This window comes from Atta colombica, unplaced genomic scaffold (assembly GCF_001594045.1).
Source record: "Atta colombica isolate Treedump-2 unplaced genomic scaffold, Acol1.0 scaffold135, whole genome shotgun sequence".
In the NCBI taxonomy this organism is placed as follows: domain Eukaryota; kingdom Metazoa; phylum Arthropoda; class Insecta; order Hymenoptera; family Formicidae; genus Atta; species Atta colombica.
Window position 1 is genome coordinate 2,219,481 of NW_017259223.1, and position 5,854 is coordinate 2,225,334.

Sequence of the window (5,854 nt, forward strand, 5' to 3'; positions counted from 1 at the left end):
GACAAATCGCTTTTGTGTAAATAGAACGAAACTAAATCGAAAAGTCTTTTTTATGATTTCCGTAATGGTTAACGAAATATTAATTTTGAAAATATTAATTATGAAAATAGCCAAATTCGCCTGACCTATCGCCAAAGCGTGGCGACATGAGACCACTCGCCCAGTGAGGCGCGTGTTTACCGTCGTTAGGTATGTTAATACCAATATCACTTGTATACATCTGTCTGGCGACGACGAATGTGCATCTCTCTGACTTTCTGGACGGTTTTATCTCGCTGCGCGCTTGCATTTGGTAGGCTAGGCAAATTTAACTATTTTCATAAATTAATAACTTGTTAACTAATGCGAAAAAAGTAAATTAATAGATAGTTTTCGACTCATCATCAGTTTAATCCTATCTACATAAGAACCTTTTATCAATAATTGCATTACATTCTATATATATAAAAACATACTGAAAAATATTTTAGATATTAGAATTTTTTGCAAGTTCTTGACATCTAGGACTGTATGTAGTAAAATAAAGGCAGTGATAAATAAATAAATTATTATGGTTGAAATAGAAAATTTATTCTTTTAATCAATGCTTTATTAAAAGATAATTCACAAAGCGGAATATTTAAGGAATCAAATAATTTTTATACTGATGTACCACACGGAGTACATAATTACATAATACATAATACTTATGTATAAAAGTTATTTGATTTTTTAAATATTAATTCCTTAAATATACATAAATTATATTCATATGTTTTGATTATATTAAAGAAAGGTAATTATTTAGAACACTCCTCTTCCTCCCCCCCCTCCCAACCTAAAATCTTAATAAAAATATACTCATTCGACGTGTTTTCATTTAAAATGAAAGAATCTGGCAGAGAAATGGCCTCTTCATCGGCCTCGTGAATCAAGTAAAAGTTGGAGACTTTAAAGATTAAGATATTTGTTATTCACTGCTAATGTAAAGAATTTGTAAACTTAAAGCAGTGAATTTGTGTAATTAAAGCAGAATAGCAACTATACATAGTACTATGTTGGGATGACAGATATTTTAATCTTTTAGTCTCCAACTTTAAGGCTCCGCACAATAAAAGGAACAGGAAAGAATTTCAACCTATCAAAAATTATGAATTGTGGATTATACAGTTTCTGATAGATTGAAATTCTTATTCTCTGTTCTTTGTTCCTTTTATTGTGCGAAGCCCCTAACATTTAATAACGCTATTCATAAAGCTAATCGCCGTTTTTTTGCCAGATTCTTTCGTTTGTTGAATGAAAACGCGTCGAACGATTGTATTTTTATTAAGATTTTAGATGAGATATTCTATAAAAATAAATAATTATCTAAAGAAATATATAACTTGTATTAATTTTATATTTCTTTGTATTTATCGCAGTATATATAACTGCATTAATTAGGCGACAACATATCAAGCCCTGAACACAATACGAAGCAACAGCGATAAGCGGGGAGTACAGACCTCTTAAGGCCATTCCACACAAATAAACATATGCATAAAGAAAATTATCCAATCATATTTCTGTCATAAAGACAAAGTACGATTGGATGATTTTCTCTGCATATGGTTATGCGACTATGCAAGTTTGTGTGAAATGACCCTTAGAGGCATTTTACAATAAGCCATTAGCAATAAATCAGAAGCTGGAAATTGATCAATCACAGTGACTTCTGATTTATGACTAATAGCTTATTGTAGAAGGCCCATTACATAACACATGATTCTTGCATAACGCACTATATAAAACATGAGGTATAAAAAAATCAGAGTCCTTTATTTAACGGAAAGAAAGGAAATAAAGAACTTTGATTGGTACATTTTCTTATGCATGATGTGTTATGCGTTATGCACAAGAGTCCCCACTATACATAATAGGAGCGATTGGAGGAAATAGAAGCATGTTGGAGCATGCGACGCGAACTAAAGAGACAGTGGGTGTATTCTGAATCGGGTTAGCTTATTTTTTCCCTTAAATGTTGACAGTTTCATAACTAAACCGAGAATCCATCGGCCATCAAACTCAGTTACTGGCTTCTATTGATTACGAGTTAAGACAGCTGAAGGGTTCCAGCTTGGAACATATTCATTATAGATCGCAGCACAGACTTGCGTAACGCGACTTGTGCACAGTGCACAAGCGAATCAACTAATCAGAATCTTTCATTTTTTCCTATTCCATGGAAAAGAAGAATTTCGGTTGATTCTCTTATGCACTATGCATTATGCATTATGCAAGAATCTATACTGACTATAAATTATACTAACAACTATGTCTTATTCTAATTGAAACGATTTGGCCAACGCAAAATATGCTTATACAAGCTACACTGCATGTGAAAGCAGCCTTATAGACAAAAGAACGAAAAACTTGACTGTTTAGTTTACATCATGCATTTGTTCCGGGTATTAACTAATCTTTCTATTAAATTATTTTTATTTCGGTGATACGCGTAAACATATACACGAGATGTATATTTAATTAATCATTTTGATGCATATTGTACCAATTTAGTACATTTTTTTAATTAGATCATTCAAATTAAAATAATTTAAAAGAAAATTAATAATACCCATATCATATAAGAATATACAATAGGGAATAGAAACCTTATAGTGTAACAGAGATTCAGAAAGTGTAACGTGACTGATATATTTCTCTGATTGGCTGGAGTAATTTGTAATAGTTGTCATATTGAATTTACTATCAATATACTCAACATCGACTCCTGTCGATACTGTGGAATTAGTAAACTTATCCTTCAATGTTTTGTAAATATTTATTATTTCAAGTTTTGCATTGAATATTGCATACTTTATGTAGAATTATATAGAATTTACATTCATCAACATGCCAACAAATTGCGTCGTATATCGCATAGTAATAACAGTGCTATTCCACAGCAGTCGACACAAAGACATAAAATATGGAATGCTCGATCGTATTTAAGTAGTATGGACGACAAAAATGAGGGAGGATTGTAGAAGACCGCCAATATTTATCTCTTCCCACTCAACGATATAACGAGAGAGAATTAGGGTGTTGGCCGTTTTCCACGGTCTTCTTATTTTTATCGATATACTATACTACTTAGGGTGGTATTCATAGTCAAGTCTTATATTTAAGACTTCTTAAATACAATCTTAAGAAATCACAAACCAATCAGAGAGATGTATTAGCATCTTAAGACTTTACTTAGACAGTTTTGAAATAAGAATGAATTGTGAATATCGCCCTTAGACAGGATTGAGCAGTCCATTCTCTAGTCTTTGGTCTAGTTTACACCGAGGATTTAATCCGGAACAGAATGTAAAAACCAATCACAGTCAAGCATTCCCCTGTCGTTCGATTGTAACAAGGGATACTCGAATGTAAGGGATACTTGATTGATTCTTACATTCTGATCTGAATTAAGCTTTCGGTGGAAATCAGGCCTTTGATATATATTCATGCGTGAAAGGAATGCACATAAGGTTTGTACACATTGCATGATACAACATTCGCCAACCTGCTCTTGCTATAATTCTTACTCACTCTAAGGAGTGCATAGGAGTGAGATTAGAGCATGTTGAAGCATTCGAGTGAATAAAATATCGCTAGATTTATCAGAAAAGTGCGACCGACACATGTCAGTATCGCAAAGGTACTAAAAAATACTAGAAACAGTATTAAAAATAACGTCTTTGAAAAACAGACAGTTCCCGAACGGAACATATACATAGACTTTTTTCTTATATTCTGGAAGTACTAGATCTGATAGGCGTTCATCCAGTGTCACTGGTTCCCAAGCGGCATTTGATAGATCTAAAATTTTTTTGATTGAATCGTCAAATAACAGTAACTCGCGTTCATCCGTTGGTCCCGCTCCTCTCCTATTCCTCATCCATTCAAAAGTTAGCTATATTTAAAGTAGATAAATTTGGCATCCAAGTTGTAACTTTGAAACGGTTGGAGATAGAGATTTGGAGTCAACTGACGAAATATAGCCCTCGACGAGCAGTGTCCAACGTAATAAAAACCGGAGGGGTGTGGCGCCTCTTAGTGGCGAAAAAAAACTAAAATATTTATAGACTCCTGAAGTACCGGTCATGACTCACCCATTTTTTGTCTACTACCGTTCCGGAAGACGCCATTTTCATTGGAACGGTTGGTCGTACAGTCTTGGGATCTGAGAGAATGTTGTTCCATTTAAAACGACGCGTCGAATCCAGTTTGGATCATGTCTGTATCTCTTTTCGTTTAGACTGTGTACTCTTGGAAGAGGAAATCTTTCTTGATGAAATTTTTCTAAATACAGTTGAAAAAAATCGAAAAAATCGATAAAATTCGATTATAACAATCGAATCAGAAGGTCGAGAAACGTATTTTGAAAGTATGAATTTTGGAACAATTTTGGAAAAATTTTGAAATTTTTCTAAGTTAAACACACTCCAAAAAATAGACCAAAATGAGGATGATGAAAAAATCCTAAATATAGACATTTATTAAAATTTGGGTAGTTTGGGTTAGGTTAACAATTTTTGGGTAATTTGGGTTAGGTCGACAAAGTTAGGACGAAAAAGTTAGTTGCCAGAATTCCAAGGAATTAAAATAAAATTTTTTTTTATTTTCCAGATATACCAGTCTGGATCGGCGGTAATCCGTTGGAATTTTTTTTCTATCGACTTCCGTTCCGGAAATGACATGTTTGGAGGGCTGTATCTCGCGAACGGTTGGACCTAAAGGTTCGGTGTCTGAGAGAATGTTGTATTTTGGAATACGAGTAGAATGCTGTTGGAATCATCTTTCCATCTCTTTTCGTTCAGGCTGTGTATTATAGGAAGGTGGAGTTTCGGTGAAATTTTTCTAAATCCCGAAGGAAAAATCGGAAAAATGGAAAAAAAGTCGACTATACCAATCGACTCAGAAGGTCGAGAAACGTACTTTGGACATATAAATTTGGCAAAAAGTTTAAGAAAATTTTTGAAAATTTTATGGGGAACAGATTTTATCCGAATTTCCGAAAATTTTTTTATTAGTAATTCTAGAAGTACCGGTCTGGATCGGCGCTCATCAGTTGGAATTTTTTTTCTATCGACTTCCGTTCCGGAAATGACACGTTTGGAGGGTTGTATCTAGTGAAAAGTTGGACCTAGAGGTTCGGTGTCTGAGAGAATGTTGTTGTACTTAGGAATACGAATAGAATACCGTCGGAATCATATTTCTATCTCTGTTCGTTCAGGCTGCGTACTCTGGGAATGTGGAGTTACGGTGAAATTTTTCTAAATCACGAAGGAAAAATCGGAAAAATGGAAAAAAAGTCGACTATACCAATCGACTCAGGAGATCGAGAAACGAACTTTGGACCTATAAATTAGAGAAAAAATTTATGAAAAAATTTTTTGGGGAAGATTTTTTCCGAATTTTCGAAAATTTTTTTATTACTGATTCCAGAAGTACCGGTCTGGAACGGCGCACATCCGCTGGAATTTTCTTTCAATAGATTTACGATCCGGAAATGACATGTTTGGAGGGTTGTATCTCGCGAACGGTTGGCCTTAGAGGTTTGGGGTTAGAGAGAATGTTGTTGTACGTTGGAATTGTGCGAGTCGGAACCATCTTTCGATGCCTTTTCGTTCAGGCTGTGTACTCTTGGAAGTCAAGATAATGTAAAAATTTTTCAAAGTCCGAAGTGAAAAATTGATAAAAATTCGACTACAACAATCGATAGAAAATATCGGGAAAGGCACTTTGGACATATAATTTGGGATGTTTTTGAAAATTTTTCCAAAATTTGGTTTAGGTCGGGTTGGGTCGGGTCGGGTCGGGTCGGGTCGGGTTGGGTCGGGGCGGG